This window comes from Hordeum vulgare, chromosome 6H, assembly GCF_904849725.1.
Source record: "Hordeum vulgare subsp. vulgare chromosome 6H, MorexV3_pseudomolecules_assembly, whole genome shotgun sequence".
NCBI lineage: Eukaryota > Viridiplantae > Streptophyta > Magnoliopsida > Poales > Poaceae > Hordeum > Hordeum vulgare.
The window spans coordinates 87,338,044-87,365,893 of NC_058523.1; the positions used below are offsets into that span (position 1 = coordinate 87,338,044).

Consider the following 27,850-nt stretch of genomic DNA (forward strand, 5'->3'; position numbering starts at 1 on the left):
GCATCATGTGCTTGTTGCATCTTGTGGTGCTGTTGTTCATTGGATGCTATTCTTATGTTGGGTAGCACCGGGATCGGAGAGCGAGTGCGTGGATCTGGGAGAGTACGTGCAGGACGAACAAGAGCAGTTCCAAGCTGAGGACATCACAAGCAAGATGATATGACCTTGATTCCATCTCTAGACTTGTTATGCTAGATTCACGTTTCCTTCGTCATATGCCGCTGCCTACCACTGAAATAATTGCCTCCTGATATTGCCATGAAACCCAAACACTTTTCCCCTCCTAGAAAATATTGAATGGCTAAGTAGGCTTTGCTCAGCTACTAATGTTAGCGTTGCTAGTTGCAAGTGCAATTGTCTCATGTGATAACATGAGTTTGATATCATTATGTTAAATCTGTTATTTAATTAATGCACCTATATACTTGGTAAATAACGGAAGGCCTAGCCTTTTGCCGGGTGTTTTGTTCTGTTATTGCCGCCATAGTTTCCGGTTACCGGTGTTTGATTCCATAACTGATCGCTCCTAACACGTTCGGGGTTGTTATGGGGACCCCCTTGATAAATCGTGTAGTGTTAAGACTTGTCCGGCAAGACCCAACATTGGTGTTAATTTGCTAATCACTTAATGATAATCTGCATAGGGAATGGCCTCCCCGAGGAATTAATCAACAACCTGGGCCAGTGCTCCTCATGAGTGTTGGTCTAACCTGGTCTGCCTACGGGGCCTCCACAAGGAAACTTGAGGTTTGGTTCTCATAGCTAGTTCCATCCGTCATGTCCTGAGACTGAGATACGCGGCTCTTATCGGGGTCGTTGACACGACGGGAGGTCCTGCTAGTCTTGTCTTACCTTAGTGATATATCTTGCGTATAGGAATCTCGGTGAAGCTTTGGTTCTCCCCAGAGTTGAGGTTTTCCTCTAAGGAATCCGTCGAGATCACGAGATTCCTGATAGAGGATTACTTTGCGGCACGTGACCGTTTGTGATGGACTAGTTGGAGCACCCCTGCAAGGTTTAATCTTTCGGAAAGCCGTGCCCGCGGTTATGTGGCAACTTGGAATACTTGTTAACATCCGGCTATAGATAACTTGAACCTAATCTAATAAAATTGCCAACTGTGTGCGTAACCGTGATTGCCCCCTTCGAAGACCTCTCTTCAATCGAGAACACAATGGGGTTATGATTGACGTAAGTAGGTGTTCAGGATCACTTAGTGATCAACTAATCATCGATCGCTAGGATAGACCACCTTCAATACATGTTTTATGTAAGTTAGCCACCATAAATGCTTAGGATGCTGCAACCTAAACACTGAACCTTCCTTACCTAATAACTTGACTAGTTCTAGCACCAAGGTCATAGATTGTTGAGTCCCCGTGGCTCACAGATTCCTTCAACACACCAACAGGTATAGGTACGCCCGACACAGGTGATCCCGCCGGCACGCAGCTGGCGTGGCAGTACGATGAGGAGAACGACCGCCTGTACGTGAAATATCCAGAAGACTGAGGCGTGGTCGTGATCGTGGGCAAGCATGCAGGGTAGCATAGTCATTTTTCATGTTATGTAGTCCGTAGCGGAACTACCTTGTATGAAATAATGCGTGATGTAACTCTGATATATTCTATGAGATGACAGACGATGTCCCCATTTGTCATTCTATTATTATGTATGTATTATGTTACCGTGCTTGCGAAACGCTTAGATGCGCTTCTTTCCAATTCGGGGCCTCGTTCCCTAAATTGGAAAGGACCGCATCTTAGTCGTTACACGGGATCACCCTTAGGTGGAGGAGGATCCCCGAGTATTTCCACGGGTAGGTTGTGTTTCAGAATAGGCTGCTCATCAAAGAAAATCTTATCTATTTCATTCCTTTCATTCATATACATATCATTTTCATATCTGTTTAGTGCTAAAAGCATCGGTGTCTATAAAGGATTTAACACAATCAAACTTAAGGCTTATACCTGACTCATTACCTTCTTCGAGTTCCCAATCTTCAGATTTGCGTTTAATTCTTTCCAATAAGGCCCATTTGAATTCAATATCTTTATTCATAAAATAACCAGCACAAGAAGTGTCGAGCATGGATTGATCATTACGAGAGAGCCGAGCATAAAAATTTTGAATGATAATTTCTCTCGGGAGCTCATGATTGGGGAATGAATATAACATTGACTTAAGCCTCCCCCAATCTTGAGCGACTCTTTCTCCTTCACGAGGCCAAAATTTATAGATATAATTCCGATCACAATGAACCAGATCCATAGGATAAAACTTGTGATGAAATTCCAATTTCAATCGGTTGTAGTTCCATGATCCAATATCATGGCATAGCCTATACCATGTCAACGCCTTTTCCTTCAAAGATAAAGGTAAGACCTTCTTCTTGACATCATCCTCGGGCAAACGTGCAAGCTTAAATAATCCACAAACTTCATCCACATAGATTACGTGTAAATCAGGATGTAGTGTTCCATCTCCTGCATAAGGATTAGCTAGCAGTTTTTCTATCACACCCGAAGGAATTTCTTAATAAATATTTTCAGTAGGTGCAGAAGGTTGAGGAGCATCTCTTTGTGCTTTCGGTCAGGGTGAAGACACCCCGAACAAGCTCCTCAAAGGATTATTTTCCATAGTGACAGGTGACAGTAAATTTCAGCATAGTATATAAATTTTTCCTTGCCAAGTTCCACTTACCAAAGGCGCTTCACTCCCGGCAATGGCGCCAAAAAAGAGTATTGATGACCCACAAGTGTAAGGGATCCATCATAGTCCTTTCGATAATTAAGAGTGTCGAACCCAACGAGGAGCAGAAGGAAATGACAGGCGGTTTTCAGTAAGGTACTATGTGCAAGCACTGAAATTATCGGTAACAGATAGTTTTGTGATAAGATAATTTGTAACGAGTAACAAGTAACAATAGTAACTAAGGTGCAGCAAGGTGGCCCAATCCTTTTTGTATCAAAGGACAAGTCTCGACAAACTCTTATATAAAGAAAAACTCTCCTGAGGACACATAGGAATTTATGTCAAGCTAGTTTTCATCATGCTCATATGATTCGCGTTCGTTACTTTGATATTTGATATGTGGGTGGACCGACGCTTGGGTGCTTCCCTTACTTATACAAACCTCCCACTTATGATTAACCTCACTCGCAAGAATCCGCATTAATGAAATAGGAATTAAGATAAATCTAACCATAGCATTAAATATATGGATCCAAATCAGCCCCTTACGAAGCAACACATAAACTAGGGCTTAAGCTTCTGTCACTCTAGCAACCCATCATCTACTTATTACTTCCCAATGCCTTACTCTAGGCCCAAATAATGTTGATGTTTCATGTAGTCGACGTTTACATGACACCACTAGAGGAGAGACAACATATAACTTATCAAAATATCGAACGAATACCAAATTCACATGATTACTTATAACAAGACTTATCCCATGTCCTCAGGAACAAACGTAACTACTCGCAAAGCACATTCATATTCATGATCGTAGGAGTATTAATAATCATTAATGATCTAAACATATGATCTTCCACCAAATAAACCAACTACCATCAACTACAAGGAGTAATCAACACTACTAGCAACCCACAGGTACCAATCTGAGGTTTTGAGACAAAGATCGGATACAAGAGATGAACTAGGGTTTGGAGAGGAGATGGTGCTGATGAAGATGTTGATTAGGGTTTAGGGTTAGGGTTTAGGGTTTAGGATCGTTGGTGATGACGATGGCTTCGATTTCCCCCTCCGAGAGGGGAGTTTCCCCGACGAAATCGCTCTACCGGAGCTCTAGATTGGTTATGTCGAAGTTCCTCCTCAAGACGGCGGCGTCGCCTCCCGAAAGGCCAGATATGATTTTTTTTTCAGGTCAAAACCCTTCATATAGGAGAAGATGGGCGCGGGAGGCCTGCCAGGGGGCCCACAAGCCTGTAGGGCGCGACAAGGATGTTAGGCCGCGCCCCCTGGTCTTGTGGCTCCCTGGTGGGTCCTCGCCCATCATTTTTTATATATTTCAAAATAATTCTCCGTAACTTTTCAGGACTTTTGGAGCTATGCATAATAGGTCTCTCAGATTTGCTTATTTTCCAGTCCAGAATTCCAGCTGCCGGCATTCTCCCTCTTCATGTAAATCTTGTAAAATAAGAGAGAAAAGGCATAAGTATTGTACCATAATGTGTAATAACAACCCATAATGCAATAAATATTGATATAAAAACATGATGCAAAATGGACGTATCAATGATCTACCACCAGGTTTTAGTGAGTCCCCCGCTTTTACCGAATATATTCAAATTGCTCATACTCCTAATTTCAAAGCAGATTCTGAATAAACTACAACTAGGGATGTGAAAAAGTTATTCAAAATTGGCCTTAAGAAAATAAAAGAAGATTTTACTACATGCACTTTTTCAGTCTCATCATCTGATATCTCGAGTGTCGGGCAAAGAAAAACTACATTAGTGTGGTTGCTCATTATGTTGCTGAAACATGGGAACTACGAAAAAGAATCATATGATTCAAATGCATTAACGTAGCACAAACTGGTGGGAACATTGATGAAGCTATGGATAAAGTTGTGGAAAATTTTGGTGTCGCCAACAAGATTGTTACCGTATCTTTGGATAATGCTTCATCAAATACTAGTGCAATGAATATCCTCATTCTTTTATTTGACGAGTATGTTGCAAGTTTTTTTTACTCCATCAAGGTTGTGCTTGGCATGTAGTAAATCTAATTGCTAAATATGTTTCAAAGAGAGTGAAATCACACATTTACATTTTGTGCACTGCAGTTTCTTTTCTTTGTCTTTCTAATCCATGACTGACGAATTATGAAAGGTATTGCATAGCTACATGAGTAACTTCTCATAAGCATAATTCAAACATGTCTTTTAGATGGAACTGTACATATATGGTGCTTAAGTCATTTACGAGACAAAAAATGTTTTCGCGGGATTTGTGTATGCAAATTACGGAACACAACTAATCACTCCTAAGAATTGGCATGTTACTCAAGTGTTGACTATTTATTTTTGGAGATCCTTTATGATGCAACTCTTTCTTTGTCTAGAGTTTATTCTCGCACATCTCCTTTAATGGTGCATCATATATTACAGATTACCACTCACCTGTAAAGCGCACACAAAAATTCCATTTTGCTTAGTTATTACTGCCGTGAAATTTAAATATTTGAAATATTGGACAGAAAATCCTATATTATATGTATTTCGCATTTGCATTTATTTGGATCCTAGGATACAATAATATCATCGGAGTCCACTTTCAGTCTCGCTGGGAGAATACTTGAGGAGAGAAGAATCGGGCTTATGAAGAACGAGTCTCATCCCAAATATGGGGAAAACACTAATCATCCTGAAAAATGCAGGACTAGACAAAACGAGAGCCCAACACACTACCAATATCATAGAACTGGCATCCATCTACCAAAATCTTGCCATTCACCAAGAAGAACCGGAATAATAGTTGTAGTATCTTTAATTTTATTTGTCTTTTAAAATTTTAGCAGTTGTATGCCCGTGCGTTCTCACGGGACAACAGACATGATATCAAACATTATTAAAATTTACAATGTGTATGCCATATGCGGTTTATGATTGTGTTGAGTCTTAGAGCATGTCCAACCTTGTGGGCATGGTGAGTTCCCATGTATTTCCCTCTTTAGCCATCTCTCATGACCTTCTATCTGGTCGTGTCCCTCGAAACTCGTGCCATCCCGAATCATTGCGGCCTCGCCCCCGCGTGCTTTCTCGTCTACGTCTTGATTTTCCTAGACGATTACATGCGTGTTTTTTAATTGCGTCATCGTATCATGCTTGTCATTCGTGTTTAACGGCGCCCGGTTATCAAATATATTAGTAGTGACTAATTGCCAACATCAAATTTGCCATGGCAACTTAACAATCACCAACTTCCTCCTATCTTCTCCCTTGCGACCCAATCACTGGGTTAACATTTCCTTTTTTTTGTGTGTCACTTTTTTTCATGTGCTCCCGTAGCCCACATGATCCCATGCTACAGGAGCAGATGGAGCATTGGATGCGTGATCCAACAGCTAGCTTCGACCTGGACACAACAATATGTTTACATGAGATTTTTTCTGCAATATTTTGCGGGCTATTTCTGCCATCGTTGGATCTAACATCCGACACTCCAAGTGCTCCGGGCTGTTTTTTTTCCTGCATGGATCACACGAGGCGAGAGCAGCGCCTAGCGCACGAAGTGGGGGGTAGCGAGGGAGGCAGGGGATCGATGGATCGAACCATGACGATGACAACGGATTCTTTAATAGTAGAGATTATCATTTTATATTTTTGTTTCCCTTTTGTATTTTTTTTATCCTTTTGAAATTTAGAGCAAGCTTTGTACTTTTATTTCCAGGGATGATTTTTTTAATGAGACAACTACTAATAAAGATCGATATTTCTCCCATATGACACTTTGCCTCATTCTTTAGATTCTTTTGTATTTGTTTTTCCTAACCCTTTTCAAGTATTTGGACAAAAAAGGTGCACGGCCCATAAAGGCTACACGGGCCTCGAGTGAGCCTGTTTAGCTAAACCCCGCCCCACGACCCATGGAATGAAACCCCGCCCCACAACCCATCCCGCCTCCAGGCTCCAGCCGCCCATGATTTCCCTGCGGGCGAAGCCGGGACGGAGGGAGACGACGCGCGGGGCTTGAGTCCCCGTGCTCGCTCTTGTTCGGCACACGGAGGAGATGGAGCCCAGGGATTCGACGTTTGCGCCGAGTTAGCCGCCGCGGTGGCGGGGGTCAAAGGGGCTCGTTGCCGGCGAGGGTGCGGCAGCGGCGACGATCTGGGCGCCATCCCCACCCACTGCGGCGTCGGCCTTCACGGAGTTCGATCCTGCCGCGTCCCATTCCTCGGGATGCGCTCCAAAGGTGAGACCGCTCGATCCCGTCGATGATTTTCTACCTACGCCAGAATCCTTGTCTGCTGCGGTGTCTGTAGATTTGCGGGAGACGCTCTAGTTCGTCTACGGTTCCGCGCCGGTGCTGTAGTATCCGCCGTTCCCACCAGCGAAGCCGCGGGCACCAAAATTACAACAGAGTGCACCGGCGTGCACCCTTAATTGCCTCCCCTACCATCCCTAAATGATGTCGATCTGCTGGCGAAGGATGGTTCTAAGGCCTGCTCTCCTTCAGAGAGAATGGCCTCAACATCATGGCAGCTGTTGATTTGGAATGCTGCCTGTAAGGGTAGCGACTATACTCTCGATCTAGTAGCAAGGATTCGGATCAGGGTGCTCAATTACAAGCCAATTTCACGAATGACTCTAGGGTTCATACGGAAGGAAGGGGAAAGGAGGAAGGTAGGTGCCGCTGCCGTTCGTGATCCACTGGATGATCTGCTCTCCGCTGCCCCTGCCTTTTAGTAATGGCCCATCTCCCCTGGGCCTCAGTGCGCCCACTCCGGCCCAGCCACTCGCGAGTTGGGCTTCCGATTCCGCGTCTCTTGGGGCAGCAAACGAATGTAGTTCAGAAGAGGAATTGTCTACCCGGGAGTAAGCAGCGCCGCAACTGCGACACATGGAAGACAGGGTGCACTTGAGAGTTCTCGGGTAGCTCCAGTTTGTAGGCCGCCTCGTTAATCTTGCCGATGATTGGAAAGGGCCTGAAATACTTGAATGCGAGCTTGTGGTTCGCGCTTCTGGCCACTGAAGTTTGTATGTATGGTTGGAGTTTGAGGTATACCGAATCACCCACCTCAAATGTGCGAGGAGACCTGCATTTGTCCGCCTGGGTTTTCATGTACTGCTGCGCGCGGTTCCTGTGTTGTTGGAGGAGGTCCTGGATGACCGCACACTCGTTCAGCCAAGAATGAAGGGCGGGGACGGTGCACCCCGTGACCGAACATCGCCTTGAATGGTGACATGCCAATACTGGACTGGTAAGAGGAATTGTACCAGAATTGGGCAAGAGGGATCCAATGGCTCCACCGGCTCGACAGGCGTGAATAAAGCATCGTAGTTGTGTTTCCGCACACTGATTCACCCACTCCGTCTGACCGTCCGTTTGAGGGTGGTTAGCTGAACTCATACGCAGTTCTGTGCCGGCATACTTGAACAAGTCACGCCAAAAGTGGCTGGTGAAGACGGGATCGTGATCCGAGACAATTGAAGCAGGGAATCCATGGATCCTGTAAATGCTGGACATGTAGATGAGTTCCACCTTGGAAGCGGTGTAAGGATGTGCCAGAGGTAGAAAGTGGGCAAAATTCGTGCGCTTGTCGACGATCACCCAGAGGCAATTGATTTTGCCTGACTGCGGCAGACCGTCAATGAAATCCATGGTTATCATCTCCCAAGGTTGCTAAGGAATTGACAAGGGTTCCAACAAGCAAGGAGACGCGGACCGATCGGGCTTGTCTTACTGGCAGATGGTACAACACCAGACATACTGCAGAACATGGACTTTCATCTTGGGCCAAGCGAATAGATGCCGGATGCGACAAATGTCGTTGGAAATCCACTGTCCACCAAAACCAGGACCTCTTTATCTTGTATTGTAGCCAGCAGTTGGAATGCCTTGGATGACACCCCCCCATCGAGAGCGGGACACGAGATGGCCATGACCGAGGCACAATCCTGGTGATGTTCATTGCTAGTGTCGCTGCCAGAGTCAATACCGAAGAGTTCGAGCATCTCCTCGGCCACTTGAAGCAGCACTTTGGTGGGGCAGACGTGATCCTGACCCAGTGTTCGCCGCACTTGAAACATAAGCCGCGGGCGTGCCGGTAATCTCGAAGAGCCTTAATCTTGGTGTTATTTGCCCGAGTTGCTTCAGGATTGCGCCAGTCAGAGGGGCTCGTCGGTGGGACGAGTCGACTCGGTGGTGGCGGTATGGGAAAAACTGCTCTTGGCGCTGGCTCGGGCGGTCGTGGCAGTGCGGTGAAAACCCCATCCGCCACTTCCTCTTGCAACAGAGCAAGAGCACACGCCGTGTCCAAGCCCGGTGGCCGCTGGACCACGACCACCGCCCGGATATCCTTCCGCAGTCCCTCGACGAAATGAGTGAGGAAATAAAACGGATGAATCTTGTCAGAATAAGAGCTCAAATGATTAATGCTTAACTCAAATTTCTCAATGTAATTTGCAACTGAAGAAGTTTGTCGAACAGTGTAAAATTGACGAATCAACATTTGATGTCGATCTCGGCCGAAGTGCATGCACAGTAACGCGGTGAAAGCTTCCCAGCCATATTCAGAGTCATTTTTGAATGGACTGTAACCAAATGGACGCCGGCCCTGAGAAATTCAAGGCGGTCATGGGCACCCAGAAGGTGGGCACGATCCCACACATGTGAAAGTATTGTTCATATAGTGTCTTCCATAGATTTGGGTTCTCCCCCGAAAACTGAGGGAAGGAAATGGAGGGATGCGCCTGGCCGAGCCCGCTGAGCAGCTGGCTAGCGTGCGTGCGCGAACGGCTACAGAACATTGCGGGAAAGGGGAGCGTTGCACTTACCGTTTGCCAAGAGTGGCGATGGCGTCTGGAACGACGCCACCGGCGCCCCCGTGAGATGTTGAAATCGTCGTGGTCCACATACCCGTGGGGATTGCGCGCCGCGCCTGCTCCGGCACCCTGGATAGGGCCGAGCGACGCTGGCGGAGGCGGGCCGAGTGTCGAGCCCGCCGCTGCGTCCTCACTGGCATGTTGCGTCACCGGCACCGCGGCTTGCAACGCCGCGACGGCCTCATCGAGATGGTGACGCGCCACTCCAGCTCGGGTCTCCATGCGAAGAGGTCATCGATTTTAGCCGTTGTAGCCTGTTGGGCCTTGGTGTTCGTGGCGATGAGCGACTCCCACCGATCGAGGAAGGATTGGATCGACGGGCCCATGGCTTCCAGGAGAGATCGAACTTTATGTAGGCTCCTGGTTTCCATGAGCTGCGCCAGATTAGGGGCAGGGAAGGGTGGCAGACTGGCCTCTGATACCAGATGTAAGGGTACGGACTATACTTTCCATCTAGTAGCAATGATTCGGATGAGGGTACTCAATTACACGAATGACTCTAGGGTTCATACGGAAGGAAGGGGAAAGGAGGAACGTAGCTACCGCCGCTGCTCGTGATCCACTGGATGATTTGCTCTCCGCTTCCCTGCCTTTTAGTAGTGGCCGATCTCCGCGAGTTGGGCTTCTAGATCCGAATCAGTCTTTGGTCAGCAGACGAACGCACTGAGTCGCTGCCAGGTGGGCCCTCCTTGTCGGTAATGCCGGTCGACCTTGGTGCTGGAGGTGCCCTGACATTGCCGGGTGCGACGGGGAATAAACTCATGTAGACTATCTATGGCCATTTTTTATGTGGATTTTGAGCTAGGAAGCAGTGAAGGCCTGAAGGGAGCGGCCTAAGAGTATCTCCAGCCGCTCTCCACTTCCCCCGGGGCACGCTGCGAAAAAATCGCCCTGGGGGGCCCGAAAGGGTTTCAAAAAAAATCGCCATAAATTTGGCTAAAACTTGGTCAAATTCATATGAAATTTATAGTTTCATTAAAATTTGTACAAAAACTGGAAAAAACATAATTAAACATTAAATTAAAACTAAAACTAAGCTAAAGTCACCGTCGCGGCGCCTTCTCGTCGCTCTCGTCAAGGATGACGACGTCGCCCTCCTCGCGGCCGCGGCGACGGGCGGCGATCTCCTCCAGGGTGCGGCGCTGGCGCTCCATTTCTTCCCGGACGTAGTCGTCCCACACCCATTTCAGGGCGGCCTCATTGTTGGCCGCCATGGTGAGGTGATCCTGCTTGACGGGCAGGAGCCCCGGTTCCGTTTTCGGCCTCACGAGGCGGGAGGAAGAAGCGTCGGGCTCGTTGATGACGATCCCGGCGCTGCGCGTGCACCGCCCCAACGGTGGCTCCGGCTTGATGCGAAGCAACGCTGGCGATCCGCGGGAGCGGGAGCCGAACCACGAGGACGTCGTCGACTCCATCCTCCTCAGCGTCCAGGAGCTGCCGCGGCGATGAGAGAGGGACGACAGGGGAGGGTACTCGTACCTGGACGTATTGTCGTCCTCGATGTGCTCGAGGACGGCCTCCAGGGTGCGACCGGGGACGTCCCACCATTGGGGCCGCCCCTCGGAGTTGTGCCGGCCATGGGGCTCGACCCCGTTGGTGGTGACGAGCTGGTCGGCGTGACGGCGGTCGAAGAACGCCGTCCAGAGCGCGTCGTTGGGCATACCGCGGGAGATTGCGCGAGTTCTCCGGCATGCCGGACTTGATGCGACAATCTCCGCCCGCCGCTCAGCTCCGGTGGGTGGTGGCGGCTCCGGGACGCCGCCGGTGCTGAGCCTCCAAGACCCCGGCACCCGCATGTCCGGTGGCATCGGGTACTCCGTCTCGTAGAGGTGGCGGGCCTCATCCTCGTGGAGGGGCTGGCGGCCGAAGCCATTGGTGGCAGCTCATAGAGGAGGCGGGCACGCGGTGCGTGAACGCGTGGCAGGAGTCGCCGGGACGCGCGTCGCCGCGCCTTCATTGTGCCGCCCGTGAATGAATGGAAGGCTGACCGGCGGCACAGCCTTATCATTGATTTCCGTGGGAAACAAGCCGATAAGGACGGCGACCACGCGGCCAGACGCTGACACGGCGGGCCCAACATTTTTTCGCGTCAAAACTTTTCCCACCGGCGCCCCCGGGCGACCCAGCGTGCTGGGTTCGGCCTGGGACCACCGGGGCCAATTTCGGCCCGAGCCGACGAAAAACGGCCGCTTGGGGGCGCGACTGGGCCGATTTCGCAGAGCCAGCGCTAAAAAAGTCATCCGGGAGGGCCTGTTGGGAGGGTGAGTGGCGATGCTCTTACACACAGTAAAAGGAAAACAGCTACAAATTGGAATCAAGAAATTAACAAGGTAGGAACCGCCGGCTGGATAACTCGGCAGCAATTGGAATCAAGAAATTAACAATGTTTACACGCAGTAAAAGGAAAACAGCTACAAATCAGTTGAGCACCTAAACGTTCCATGACCAATCCCTGAAGATATAAAAGCATTACATAATCAATGCTATCAAACCCCATTATTGGGCAGGAGAGAAATCCAAAAGAGATGCGCAAAGGCATTGGTTTCCAATGGGTTACAAAGTCTGGCCTCATCGTGCTGCAGGACCGGCGGCCACCGTTGATGCCCTACTAGACGTAGGTCCCATCCCGATTGTTGTGCTGCTCTGGGTGACGTCAGAGGTTGGCTGGTCGGAGGCGTACATACTAGAACCTGAGCTGGTATCACCGCTGGCGCTAGCGGTGTCGACGACACCGTTTGTGTCACCACTGACGCTGGTGTAGATGGTGCTGCGGCTCTCCTCGAGGTCAAGGCACTCCAGCAACTGCGCAATCACGCGGGTCATCGTCGGTCGCTTCGCGGGAGTTTGCGCCATGCACTCGAGCGCGAGGTCGGCGACCTTCCATACGCCGTTGACATCATAGTCCCCTTTCATGTGTGCATCCACCACGCCCTCGATGTCCCCAGATGAAAGGCGCTGCTGCACCCACTTGACAATATGAATGGGTTGCGCCTGCGGGATTTGAACGAACGGAGGCTTCCCTGTGATTACCTCCAGCAACACGACACCAAAGCTGTACACATCGCTCTTTTCTGTGAGCTCTAGGACTGTTGCGTACCTGCAGTGCATATGTACACACGTGTGATGGATTTGTGTTGTAGTTGTCTCATTCGCATCAGTAAAGTTATAGTGAATTCTCAACAACTTAAAGCGAGGAGAAATACTCTGGGGCAAGGTAGCCTGGTGTGCCAACCACCCTGGCTGTGGATACATGGGTATCACCATCCTGATTGAAGGCCTTCATCAAGCCAAAATCAGCAACCTTAGCCTTTAGATTTGCATCCAGTAGGATGTTTGACGTCTTCACATCCCTGTGTATGAAAGGCGGGCTACATGCCTTGTGCAGATACTCGAGTCCTGCATGCACATCATATCATTGACATTGGCCACACCGCATGTACTAGCATGCACATTCCCAGAGATCAAAAGCCACAAATGATGGGAGAACAAAATCCAAGCCAGAAGAATGTATTACCTTGCGCGGACTCCAGTACAATATGGAGCCTCTGTCTCCAAGTTAAGCATCCATCATTGTGATCTCTACCTGCACAACATGGTCAGTGTTAGAATTGGGGAACATGAAAACCGAGATTCCAAATATTTCTAGAGTAGAAATGGCAGTGGCAATACCACACCTCTGAGTTTATCTTGGAGGTCTCCTTTCGACATATACTCATAAACAAGGGCCATGTAGTCCCCATCCTTGCAGTAACCAATTAAGGTGACTAGATTCCTGTGATGAATCCCTGTTAAGTTTTGTGCCTGAATCCAAAGAAAACAAATTCATTAGATACCGCCCAAACGAATCTAGGTGACTATTTATATACTTGATCATACATTACCTCTGTCAAGAACTCTTTTACACCCTGATTGGAAGATTGAGACCGCAGCTTGACTGCAACTTGAGTACCATCCTCCAGGAAGCCATCATAGACAAGACCAAACCCTCCTTGTCCAAGCACTCGCCGGAAGTTGGATGTTATCATCTTCAATTCCGTGTATGTGAATCGACGGTTGCGCGATTGCACGTCACTCTCCCCATTATGTATATTTGCTGGTCCTTCATATGAAAATTAAGAACGAAACAAGTATCACCCGGTGTGGCATCATCACCATTGCTTGCAGTTACAGATGGCCACAGGTAGAACTTAATGCCAAGTATTTCTTAGGCTCACCTTGTTTTCTTCTTATTACGAAAAAGAGTAGTAGTACCACTAGTCCTACTACAACCACAGCTGCCACTATAACAACAGCAATGTAACCGGCGGTTTTAGAGTTTCGGTTCTCTTTCGTAGGCTGGCAAGAACTGCCGTTGCTGCAAAGGTTTGGACTGTGGTCATATCTATCAAGAAGAAGAAACCATTAGCATGACGTTGGAAAAACTAAATGGAGACAGAGACATTTATGATGGATTAACCTTAGAGTTAGGTTGCCATCTTGAATTCGTATCAGCAGGCCGAACGGAATCGTTCCACTAAGCTCGTTGCCCGTCAAATCTCTGAAGGAGCCAAATAGTTTTGATATCAGTAACACACTCACATTAGAAGGGCACACATAATTTTTGGAGTCACCACTTTGATTAGTAACAAAAATCGAAGGGACTGTTTTGGTACAGTCAATTGCAAAAATGTAGGCTAGCAGCCAGATCAATCTTAATATTCTTCCATAACTAAAATACCAGATAGTATCAAATTAACATGATTCAGAAGTACTTACAGTAGCACGAGAGAGGGTAGTTGTGAAAGCCCATCAGGAATCGATCCAGTCAAGTTATTATGTGATAAATCCCTGACATGACAACATACGCCATATGTGAGCTGCACTACCAAAATTCATTGTGAAAATGGATTTAAAATATCACACTTACAGGTACTGGATAGCTTTGAGATTGGCGAAGTACGATGATATATCACCACTTAAACCGCCAAATGACATGTTTCTGTAGAAATGCATGGTGGTTTAGATAGCACAATTGTATGTTTAACTTCCATTTTATGACAAATATATGCAGACTTACACGCTCGTGATTCTCTGAGGTCTGGAAATGGGATAGCTACAGTTCAGTCCATCCCACACTAGATTCTTCGGGGCGCATGGGTCACCCACCCAGTTTTTGATCAACCGGTACTTGGCCTTGATCGCAGTGATGGCTGATACTATTTTTTCAGTAACACAAGCGGAAAAAGCAGTGCAAGTCAGCTCATCCACATCTATGTATACGAGTAAGAAAATTCTAGTCATCAACTGACAGCGGCATGATCAGTTGGCCGTCAGTCATCTCTCTGTCATGTATATATTTTAAATTCACCTGCTTGTTTAAAAAAAAATATATGGAGGCACTACTTTTTCTAGGTATAATATGATATGGGTATGATTCCATACTCACCATCCTGAGCGTCGGTCCCAACACCGGCGGTGGAAATAGGGGTGAAAAGCTCGGCGGCATTGATGAATGGCGGCAGTATTGTGGAGTTGATCTCCATGATCGGCCGCAGTACTGTCGCGTTGGCGGCTCCTAGTATGACGAGGTTCTCCTTTGGGCTGACAAACGGGACGGGTCCGGTAGTCCTGGAGACAACGGTGGTGACAAGGTAATCAAAGTCGCCTATGAGCCACGAAGCAGAAGAGTTGGGCCGCTTGAGGCTGATGAGGAACATGCGCCGCTCCTGCTTGCTGTCCACGGTCTCGAGCTCCGCCAAATAGAAGACTGGCAGAAGCCTGCAACGGGTACGTGCAAATTACTACTCAAATGCAAGATTTTGGCTGAAATTTGAAGTAGCAATTCATACTATGCTGTGAAGTACTGGTAATATGAAAGGATTTTGGCTGGATCGTGTACGTACCCGGGCATGGGGTAGACGTGGTTGGGCTCGGCGTCCCAGGGGAACCACATGACGTTCCTGGTGGTGTTGGTCGGCCGGACGGCAGTCTGCATCACCACGGATGGCACCTCATAGAGCGGCTTGCGATCCTCCACCTCCATGGTCACCTTGGACGACGTCAAGATGGTAGTCCACTGGTCCTTCGGGTTGGTGTACGGGACCCATGCACGGTCGTACGTGTCGCTCGGGTACCTGATCAGATCGGCGGCGCCGAAGTTGTGCCGGCCGACGAGCACCAGCCCCTGCGTGGCGTTCGCCTGCGGGTACAGCGTGTCCTTGAGGGGCCTCAGCTCCAGCGACGAGATGAAGGGCGTCCCGGAGCCAGTGTTCACCAGGCAGACCTGCACGGAGTCGTCCGGGACGACGGCGATGACCTCCGCGACGTGCACCACATCGGGCCTGGAGATGTTTACCGTCTTCCAGAAGTTGATGCCGAGGTAGAGGTCGAAGATGGGCGGCTTGTTGAGACCGTCGTAGTTGCCGTACATGAATGTGGCCCGGACCAGGTACTTGGACGTCCCCGCCACGAACGACGGGAGCGTGTAGCAGCCGCGCCGCCCTGTCGGGCCGGGGAAGCTGCGGAGGCTGAGGGCCTGCCGGTCGCCTCTGGAGTTGGTGTACTCGGCCGAGACGTTGTAGTTGGAGCCGGCGTCGATGAAGCCGGCGTCTGAGGTGTAGGGCAGCTCGGTGGCGTCGTCCATGTAGCTGCTCTGCTCTGAGATGCCGCAGTCGATGCTGATGAAACCTGCGTGCATGGGCATAGCGCATGAGCATCCCTGCCTGCCTGCGAGTTGAATTAGCATAATAACGTATGAAATGTTAGAGCTCAGTACCGGTGCTGTCGGGTGCGCTCTGGCAACGAACATGAGAGACGCCGCCGGCAAGGCAGAGCAGGAGAAGCAACAACGGGGCCGCCATTGCCCTCAGCGATGATCGCTCCAGTTCGCTACGACAACGTGCTGACATGCCACAACCTGTACACCCAGCACTTATTAGATAGAGGGGCTAGCTAACCAGGACAAAAAGAACATGTTCCGCGACATATAAGTAGAGCCTTTACCAAGACTAGATGATACATCTCAAAATTGAAGAGTCATGCAACCAAGATACTTGCACGTACATGTGATAAACCTTATCATCTGATAAACCTTATCTTTTCACCTCAGGTCAACCGCAAGGCAACCAACCATCCAATAGCTAGCTTGCAGGTACATCTGCAAATTATTGGCGTCAAGGTCAACCTTGCGAAAGAACAGAACAAGTAAGCAGATTGCTCCATGATTACCGGGGTATAAAGTAGAGAAATACGATAACTATGGGAAGCCAGCCACCCTGGCTTAGGTTGACTCGTTGCTGGGCCAACCAGCCGTTCATCACACCGTACAAGGTGTACTCTATTTCCCCCAACAAAAGCAAAGTATCAAGCACACAAGTCTAAAATACTATGTGATTGCCTGTGTGTGTTTCCCTTTGGATTGGAGGGTGGTGACCTAATGCGGCCACGGTAGCGGAGATCAGCTGCGGCAATCGTGGTGATGCGACGGACAGACCGGTGGCTTGGTTCCTCGGCACCGGCAGTGGATCCGAATTCCCGCGGCATGGCGGGTCTCTACTGGCCTTGTACGTGGAGTCCCCTGGCTTTTCATGGCGATCATTCTTTCATGGCTTGAGCGAATGGAGGGCGTTCTTGGCTCCATGAATAGCTTTTGTCGTGGATGGATTGTCAGCGTGCTCGGGCATGGTTATCAATCGTGTGGCAATGTCCATGTCAGAGTCATGCGCGTCAGCATGGTCTTCGTTGGATCACCAAGTGGTGACGGCGGAACATGTGACATCATGTTGGTGCTGCTTTCTCCACCGTCCATCTCGTCTTTCATGTAAAAATGCTAGGTCTGATCTTAATTGGTTTGTATTATCAGGCAAAGGGTCCTTCCATATTTTTCCTTTGTTCAAAGTATTGTTTTGTGTTTGTTTGAACTTGAACTACTATTTTTCTAAGAAAAAACCTTCACGGCGTTTTTTATTTCATCGTGAATAAGGATACGGTTTTGCTAAAACTCAGTTAGATGAGTTTTTGTTATGATCTCATTCACCGTTGTGGCCATTGATATGGGGTTTTAAGATTCGTGCAAACGTTGTCGTCTGTCTCGCGTGACAGGATGCATGGCTCGCCTCGTACAAAAATTGGCTTGTGGGTTGTTGTTTAAAGCCACGAGTAGAGGCATAGTGTATAAAATCTCATGGGTTTGATAGGCTTGGGTGTAGGGGTTCTTTTTGGAACCAATTCTTCGTTGGTTCTTTCCCTTTCAAACATATATGTAGGGGAAAGGTAAAGAACATTTATAGGCTTCGTTCGTTTAATCCCAACCCCGCCGAGATCAGAGGGGATTTGGCCTGAACCCCGTGGGTTCTACCCTCGCACAGGTTGGATCCCCGCTTAGCTTATATACATATTAGGTTAAACACTCTGGGTTTATTTCCCAAACAAAGCCCTCCCAAATTGCAGGATTCGGCCAGGTTTTGAGCCACGTCTCCCCTCAAGTGGAAGTAAACCACGTCTCGTCTCGTCGCCTCACAGACGAGACGAAAAGGGCGGGAGCGGTGGGGAAGGTTGTGACGGCGGCGATGGGGAAGGACTGGACGGAGCAGATGAATTCTCTCCTCCATTGAATAATGGCTTCTACTTTCTACCTCCCCCCCTTCCAACCTTTTCCACCTGCGACAAGGGCCGTCTTGCCGGTGACTCGGTGAGGCTGCACCGCTCCTCTCTACCTGCTGCAGCTGCCCACTACCCTTCTCTCTACTTGTTCCACCTATGATTTGGTACAAATGGTATACCTAGTTGAATCTAACCAAATTTGCGACATTGTTGAACCTTTTTGTCAGTGTCATATTGTCATTACCAATGAACATATATGCTACTGTATTTATTTGTCCCCGAGATTCAGTATGCTATATATTTGTAGCTACATGTGGAGATTCAATGAGAATAAACTCTATTCATCATCCAGGGTGTAGAATAAATTATTCCTCACTCGAGTTAATTTTACGACCATTTCATAAATAAATTAAATTTGAAATGCAAATAGATACATTTATATTGGTTAACTACGAAAAAATTGAAATAAGAAAACAAAAATATAGATCATAAGACCAGAAAAATCGCATTTTATGTATAATTTACACTATGTTTTTATGTTTGTGATTTTACGTGACATAAAATATTTTTTACGATGACTATGTATTTTTTACGGCCTCTTCTTACGTATGAGATAAGATTAAAATTTAAGAAACGTAAAATTATGGTGTATTAATAATTATGGTGTATTAATATGAAAATAGAGAGGGATGAAGAATAATTATTCCTCATCCAGGATGACGAATCATCGGACGTGAATTTTATTGAGTTTTATGTCATTGAGGTGTGGATCAACTATATGTATTTTTTTCCTATAGTGGAGGTGAAGAGAAATTTAGGTAAAATGCTTTGAGATCAAGGTAACCCTGATAGTGCATTTTACTAATTTAGATACAGACATAACATATATTGAAGTATGAATTAGGCCACCGCGTTTGAATTAGGCCAAAGTATCACAAAGAACACATTATCAATTAATCAAATTCAAATTGGTTTGGTTTGATACGCTTAAACTCAACCCACGTTTCTCAATTGTACTCACAATAATTAAGAAAACACTTTTAAAAAACCGACTAATCGCTGGGTTGTGTCAGCCACGTTTGCTACGGTCGGATCCGTTATTGATCAGATGACGTCCGGTTCACCCACACACACATGATAGACACATGCACTTGCAACACGGCTCATGTTACAACTTGCAGCAACTCGGCTCACATGGCAGGCACACGGACTTCTAACACAACCTAAAAACAGCTACAGCCGGACTCCTCAAATCACGCCCCTCAAACGTCCGCGGACGCGTCCGTGAGCACTGACCGGTCACGTCTCAAATAATGCAGTCTACATCTAAACTTTTATATTAAGATTCTCAAATCCATACAAAAACATGTCACAAATGAAACCTATGTATTACGTACAACCTATCTACTTCTCATCGAAGAAGTCGACGATCTCCGTGCCCTCTCGTGGATAAATGGACACCTGCCGTAGCTCCGCCCCCTTCGGCTACTCCGCCGCGGCCTCCTCCGCCTCAATCTCCGCGTCCAGCTCGTTGAAGAGGGTGTCGGCCTCCCCCTGCCTCTACCAGATGAGCCGGCGGTTGGCCTCCACCTCGGCCTCAACCCGGATGAAATCCAGGATGGCTTGCTGCTCTGCCAGCTCCTCGATTGGGTGACGGCGAACTCCGCCTCCGCCTCCACCATGCTCAAGCTGCAAGCCTCCTCCTCCATGGCCTCTGGCTGATCCTCCTCCTCCTACTGCTTCCGCTCGTACTCCTCCTCCTCCTCCTCCTCCTTCGTCTCCGGTGAGTCCGGAGGGAGACCTGCAGCGACGTGAGCAGCGGGCGAGCGTGGATCTCCGTCTCGATTTGAAGGCACCGCTCCGAAGTGAGTTGCACGTACGTGATGATGAGCCGTCGGACCATCCCGACAGAGAGGGAACTACGAGAGGAGGCGGACAGGCTCGGGTGGCGATGAAGAGAAGGAGGCGGCGGATGAGCTACGGCTGGGGGCGCCGGTGGGCTTAAATATTCGGCCCCGACCTCGGGCGGGGAGCCGGAGCGGCGCCTCGCGGCGTTCACACTACGCCGACGGTTGAGATGCCCGTCGGACCGTGGGTTTCCCGACGAATCCGCATGGAGCAAGTCGTCAGTTTGATGTGGCGGGCGTGTCCCCCGAGCGTGATTTAGGCTAGAAATGGGGTGCCGGTCAGCCTAGACGTTTAAGGCCAGTTTAACAGGTCCGTCTAAATCGATTTTGTATGACCGAGCAGTGATCAGGTGGCATTACCCAAACGTTTGAAAAGTATTTAAGAGGTCCAGTTGTAGATAGTGTAAGTTGCGATGGCAACACAGCTCACGTTAGTGACGAGGCTAAGGCTCCGTCGTAGTGCGCGCGCTTTCGCTCACGCATGTCGTGCGCCATGGCAGGCCATGGGAGGCGGTGTCACGAGGATTCACCGTGTACCGCTAGGCAGGAGGAACTCCCTGCCACTTTCACCAACCCGACCAAAAGTAGCCGACACCAATTCCGATGCCTCCTAAAGGCGGAGACCCACCGTATCAACCAACTATGTAGCCTGAAAAGGCTGCAGCACTGCTCCGACACCTCACTTCTTCACCTGTTTTATCTCCAAAGGCGACCCCCAACCTTTTCTTCGTGCAACGAATGCACAAGAGCTCGCCTTTCTCTATATGTCACCACAAACCTCTCCCTCCCGCTAGTACCTGGGAATTTCACGCACATACTATTGTATTGTTTTTAGCTAGTTATTATAGGGATCGCACCCTGATTGTGTTCTTCTATCTAGTTATCACGCACACACTTTAAGCCCCCGGCCTGTAAAGCCACCTGCCACCCCATGCAATGGGGCGACCGATCACGCACCTACACTCCCACACACACAGAGGCATGGAGACCAAGCAGCTTCTTCTTCTTCCTCTAACCAACAGCTCAAGGAGCACCATTGTAGCCCTTGTTTGTCATATAACATTCCGACAGGATTATGGGTGTTATCTTCCACGGAGGGTCCCGAACCTAGATATATCGTGTGTCATCATCGGCTGTCCTCAATCCCGCTCCCGGAATCCAATGACACACATACGCCCCAACCACACGAGATAAGCCATCCCATGGCATCTGTTGTAATGAAACGACGACAATAACCTAAGGGCAACTCCAACACATGACCCCAAATTGTTCGTTTAGGGGTAAACAGACACAAACGCGACCCAACAAAGCGAGGGAGCTAACGGACAAATATCCGTTTTTGGTCCTCCTTTGACCCATTCCTGGCCCAAGTTTGGGCCGCGTTTGCGGCCAAACGGACACGTGCTAACAGGAGCGACACATACCCTTGTCCGCCCCTGGTCTGCCCGTCGATGACGCAGCCCCCATTCCTCCTCCCCTTTCCTCGCTCCGCCCTCGGCCCCTCACTATCGCCATTGCCACGCCCGTCGTTCACCTTGCTTTGCCCGTTGGTGAACAACCCATTTTCTTCCTCCCTTGTCGCTGGTCCGCCCTCCGCCCACGGTCGCCCACCTTGTTGTGCTTCAGTCTCAATGGGGTATCGTTCGAAACTTTGCATTGACAAGGAGCACTCAAAAGCTTTGAGAGATGATGACTGCTTGTGTGATCATGCACAACATGATCGTTGAGGATGAGCGTGATGGCAGCATCTACGATCAAGGGTTTGATTTTTAGGGTGAGAATGTTGAGCCTCAACACCCACCTCCTCCAACCTTTTAATAGTTTGTCCAATTTTATCGTGAGATGCGTGATCGGAACACTCATACGTAGCTGCAAGATGACTTAGTTGAACACATGTAGGATCACAATTGCAATCAGTAGATCTATCAGTTTCATAATTTTGAGTGGTTTGGTAAGACTATCTAATATTTTTAAAATATTAATTCGATCATACTAAAAAAACATTTCGAACATTAAACTATTTGTTATGTTTGTTTTGAACTATTTTTTCTATGCTTGCTTTAATTTTACTTGGCCTCCAGCACACGAGATGGGACAGAAGATGTGGCCGCACGTTGATACGTCCCAAGCGTATATATAATTTCTGCTTGTTCTATGATCTTTTGGGTGAGATTGGTATATGTTTTGCTACACTTTTATATCATTTTACATGTATTTGGACTAACCTACTAACTCAGTGCACCCAATGCCAGTTTCTGTTTGCTGATGTCTATTTTGGAGGGGCTTTTACCCAATTTTCCGAAGCCCGGAAAATTCCAGGAAAAATATATAAAAACTCAGCGTAACGGAAGCTTCCAGATCACCGAAGATGGGCCAGAGGGGGGCCGGGGGCCGTCCAGGCGACCTGCTGGCGCGACCTACCCCCTGGCCGCGCCAGGAGGCCGCCTGAGTGGGCCCCACCTCCTCCGGTGTCCTCCTTCGACCTATATTTAGTCCTTCGATACAAAACCCTTCCACAACTTCCATAATCGCAAATTTCTCCATCGTTCCGCCGCCGCAGCGCTTCCAAGATCGGGAGCGTCAGGAGACCTCTTCCCGGCACCCTGTCGGAGGGAGGATTGACCTCCGGGAGCTTCTCCATCGCCATGGACGCTTCCCGGACGTGTCGTGAGTTGTCCTCCTTGGACCATGGGTCCATGACCAGTAGCTATGTGATGTCTTCTCTCCAATCATGTGCTTCAATGGTTAGTCCTTGTGAGTTGCCCTACATGATCAAGGCATCTATGTAACTCTCTTGCTATTGCTATGCTCGGTTTGTTGGGATCCGATGGATTACGAGATTATATTTAGATTGTTATGAGTTATATATTTGATTATCCTTTTATATTATGTTCCTTAGTGATTCATGCATGTTCTCCGTTGCTATTTATTGCTTTGGTCGAGTAGTAGATTGTAACTCCAAGAGGGAGCGTTATTGTAGTGCCCCAAGTGTAAACCTTTCCTATTTGGAACCTATTGCAAGTGGGTCCATCTTGTCTTGGATATGATGTTGTCATTTTGAGCCATGATTTCATGTGTGTCCCTTATTACTTCCTCCCCTTGCTTGCATGCATAACCTGTCATTTCATCTCATGTCTTGTGATGTTGCTTTGTGGTCTTATGCTTCCTTGAGTTGTGATCTTGTGAGTTCATGTGTGATGCTCATGAGATGTGGGATGAGTAGATATGATGTGGTGTTTGTTTACCCCAAAGCCCTTCTCAATTCAAAGACCCTTTTCTCTCTTTATCCCCTAGTTCAAATATTTACTTGCTCCTAAACTGGTTTAAAAATGCCTGTTAATTAGGGGATATTGTGGGTGTTAAGTTGTGCAAGTTTGGTGATTTTAAAAGGTGTTTTAAACAGGTGCAATAAATACAAAACAAAGGCGTTAATTCTGTTTTGTGAAATGTTGCTTGCTCCTAAAAATCTTGTTCTTGATTTATTTAAATAGGTCTTATTTTTCTATGTCCAGGAATGTGCTTGTGATATTTTTATCACTTGTATATTTCCATGTGCATTCTTTCTACTCTATTTGTATTTCTGTAAATAGGATATCTAAGGGATTTATTTTCCCTTATCTGCCGCCACATGTGGGCTCCCTCCCACATGGCTGGCCCATCTACCCCCCCCTCCCTCGCGCATAGGAGCTCACTCCCGCGACCTCCTTCCTCCTCTGACGCCGTGTCTCCCCCCTGCACCTTTCCGTCAGGCCAACAGAGAGCGCGTGTTGACGCCGTGAGGGTGCCAACGTCGAGGTCCCCCCTTATAACGCGTTGGCATCCGTGCCTCCCCCCTCCTCCTAGGGTTCCTCCTCTCCCCTCATCCGCCGCCGCCACCTCTCTCCTTCCCCATCTCTCTTTTCTGTCAGGTAAGTCGCCTGTAGATAGTAGCACAGAGAGGGAGGACTCGCCGCGTCTACCCCGCCTACTTCGTCGTCCGGCGAGTCCGCCATGTCCGGGAGTTCGGGGTGGTTCCCCGCTATCCATTCCCGGCACTAGGAGCCCCGGGGATCGACCACACCGACGGCCCCGAGCTCGTCAAGGGCGCGTCCGCGGTGTTCCTGCTGCTTCCCCTGCTTCGGTTCTGCAGATCCACCATCGTCGGTCTTCTTCCCCTCCGGCGCTTCTTCCTCCACAGATCGGCCCCCTTCCTTCCCAAGGCGAGACCTAGCTCCAACCCTCCTTCCTCCTCGCTCGGATCAGCCTGGAGTTCGCCGGAGTGTCCCTGTCTCGAGAGGTAGATCGATCTAGTGATGTTGTGTGTGTCTGTTTGCGTTGTGCTCGGTCAGAGTAGTGCATAGCAGGGGATCCCTCCCCCGCATAGCAGTCGAGCAGTAGCAGTAGAGTTCTCCCTCGTGGTGCAGAGCAGCAGGGCAGCACGGCGTCCCTCCTGTCACCGGCGACCCTGCGTGCCCAAGCAGAGCACCAGGCGCTCTTGTTATTTCACCTAGTTTTCGTTCCCTCCTTTGTCAGATGTCCGGTTCGTAGCGCAGTGGCATGGTGTGTGTGTGTGCTCGTGAGCTCGTGGGTTCGAGCCCCAAGGGAAGCACTCCCCTTTTTTTTGCATTGTATTTTTCTGGCAACAGTGGATGGCCGCAGCACGGCAGCTTACTTGGCTTTGTTAGCCTGATCTGTCGAGCACAAGCTGCATAGCAGAGTGGTTGAGTGCATTGTAGTGGTCCAGGGGGTACAGGGTTCGAACCCAGTGCCTCCCCTTTTCCTTTTTCTTTGTTTTTCTTTTTATTTCTTTTGCTGTTTAGTTATCTAAACTGCCCAGAGTAGTTGTAGCATTGTAGGTATTCTTCCTTGTTATATTTTCCCCCTTTCTGCCTAGTTTAGTTGTGGGTGCATGTGCTTGTAGATTCATGAGCTTGTGTAGGTGATGTAGTTTGTGTATGTGAGTAGTTTCCATGTTTAGGAGTTTAACTTGCGTATATATGTTCTAGTGGATAAGAGTGCATGATGTAGGTGTGATGTGGTGGTGGCCTTGTGCAAGCATGTGTATGTGTGTGAAGGGTTCCCCCCCCCCTCACCACATATCATGTGCGTGTGTGTGTCCTAACTAGTGTATGTATGTGGTGAAAACAGCCCCATATGCAAGTTGTGCACCTCCTCATGTTTAATATGAGAGAGAGCATGATGTGTGTGTGGGGGTGTCTTAGTGGGAAGTATTTGTGTTGTTGATGTGCTTGACACCAACATGGGGTACAAACCCTCATGTCCATATTGTCTTTGTGCACATGAGCATAGATATGTGATAGTTGTTCTAGTGGGAGTTGCATAAAATGTTGCACTATTCACTATGTTGGATTCTATGTAGTTTTTCCTTCCTAGTTTGAGCTCACTTGCTCCAAGCAAGTGCATGTGTTTTATATATGGTTTTGGGGTAGAAAGATCCCAGGAATCCAATGGTGAAATCATTTTTGCCATTGGAACATTTTCTGGAAAAGTCATATTTGCATTTTCTTCTAAGTTTAGAGCTTGGTTCCATGGTTTATGATGTGCTCTTGTATTTGTTTCTTGGTTGTGGTAGTAGAGGGTGACCCCCTCTACCACATGTTGGTTTCAATTCATGATTTGGAATCCATTTGTGCAAGTTGTGCCCATCCAAAGTAGGCTTGTGGCTGAAATTCCAGCTTGGTGAAAATCTGGAATTTTCACTAAGTCTGAGAATCTGTTTATATTTTCTTCCCCTGTAGATGAGTTTGTGCTGGTCATTGTGTTGTGATCTAGCCCTAGCTTTCAACTACAAAGTTGTACCTGATATGTTTGTATATCTCACTGTCAAATTTCATGTCATTTGGAGCCCCGTAGGTATTGTTTTGGCTGCTGTCAAAAAGCTACAGAGCAAAGACAGAAAGTCAGGTGCAGGAATTTTCACTAAGTCCCTGAGATCTGATGGTTTTGGGAAAGTTTGCAGCCTTGTATCTTCCTGTGTTTAATTCCTTTTTGTGTGATTCTTGCTTGTGCTGGTAGTATTCTTGGCTAGCTACAGCCACATATATTATTTTTCATAGTTGGGTGGCTGTAGGTGCTTTGCATGTAGCTCACAAAGTGCTAAGATGCAGATTATGGCAGATTATGTAGTTTTGTCATTTTGATGATTGTGAGTGCTTAGTTGATGTTGTGGTGTTCTTATTTGATCCACCCCATCCATGATGGGTTGTTTTATGTCTTGGCAACCTGGGAATACCAGATATGTCCCATTTGAGTGTGTGGTTATGATTTTGACACGTAGGGCTTCATATCTTGTTTCGTTGATTCCCGTTGATCCGTAGCTCCGATTGTAATGTTCTTTATATGGTTTTGCATCGATTTCTCGAGACGCATCTGAACATGTCATTCTCATGCATGTCAAAATAGGTTAGCATGAAGTTCTGTCCAGGAACTTGTGTTAGCTTCTTAAGCTTGTGTTGGTGAAAGAAATAGTGATGCATGCTCATTTTTCATCTCATGCATCATGTGCTTGTTGCATCTTGAGGTGCTATTGTTCATTGGATGTTATCATTATGTTGGGTAGCACCGAGATCGGAGAACGAATACGTGGAGTCAGGAGAGTACGTGCATGACGATCAAGAACCATTCCAAGCTGAGGATATCACAGGCAAGATGGTATGACCTTGATTCCATCTCTAGACTTGTTATGCTAGTTTGCGTTTCCATGTCATATTGCTCGTTGCCTACCACTGAATTAAATTGCCTCTTGATATGCCATGAACCCAAACACCAATCCCTTCCTAGCAAACTTGAATGGCTAAGTAGGCTTTGCTCAGCTACTAATGTTAGTGTTGCTAGATGCAGGTGCTTTGTATCATGTGACAACATGAGCTTGATATCATTATCTTAAATTCTGTTATTTAATTAATGCACCTATATATTTGGTAAATGACGGAAGGCCTAGCCTTTTGCCGGGTGCTTTGTTCCGTTATTGCTGCCTTAGTTACCGGCTACCGGTGTTTGATTCCATAATGATCGCTCCTAACACGTTCGGGGTTGTTATGGGGACCCCCTCGATAAATCGCGTAGTGCTAAGGCTTGTCCGGCAGGACCCAACATTGGTTTTAATCTGCTAATCACATAATAATCTGCATAGGGAATAGCTACCCCGAGGAATTTAATCAACAACCCGGGCCAGTGCTCCTCATGAGTGTTGGTCCCACCTGAGCGATGTCCGGGGCCCCACTGGTCACCCAGAGGTTTAGCCATCCCGACGTCTAGCTCATCCGTCGTGTCCTGAGACTGAGATACGCGGCTCTTATCAGGGTCGTCGACACAACGGGAGGTCCTGCTAGTCTTGCCTTACCTTAGCGATATATCTTGCGTATAGGAATTCCAGTGAAGCTTTGGTTTTCCTCAGAGTTGAGGTTTTCCTCTAAGGAATCCGACAAGATCACGAGATTCGTGATAGAGGATTACTTTGCGGCCTGTGTACGTTTGTGATGGACTAGTTGGAGCACCCCTGCAGGGTTTAATCTTTCGGAAAGCCGTGCCCGCGGTTATGTGGCAACTTGGAATATTTTGTTAACATCTGGTATTAAATAACTTAAACATAAGCTAATAAAATTGCCAACCATGTGCGTAACCGTGACTGTCCCCTCGAAGATCTCTCTTCGATCGGGAACACGGTGGGGTTGTTAATGATGTAGGTAGGTGTTCAGGATCACTTAGTGATCAAGTATTCGCGACCGCTAGTATAGCCCACCTTCATAATTGCTCCACGTAAGTTAGCCACCAAATCAAGCTTAGGATG

General features: G+C 48.0%; 1 long non-coding RNA gene and 1 pseudogene across 2 annotated transcripts; one reads left to right on the top strand and one right to left on the bottom strand.

Moving 5' to 3' along the window:
• Positions 1-6,369: 6,369 nt before the first annotated feature.
• On the top strand, positions 6,370-17,518 carry LOC123403570. 2 transcript variants are annotated; one of them, XR_006611497.1, is made up of 4 exons: positions 6,370-6,941; positions 14,625-15,340; positions 16,662-16,882; positions 16,977-17,518. It is a non-coding gene; the product is annotated as an uncharacterized LOC123403570 (long non-coding RNA). The 2 variants fall into 2 exon arrangements; XR_006611496.1 differs by having other exon boundaries at positions 6,371-6,941; positions 16,662-17,518.
• Positions 12,028-16,653, bottom strand: LOC123403569 (annotated as a pseudogene).
• Positions 17,519-27,850: the final 10,332 nt, after the last annotated feature.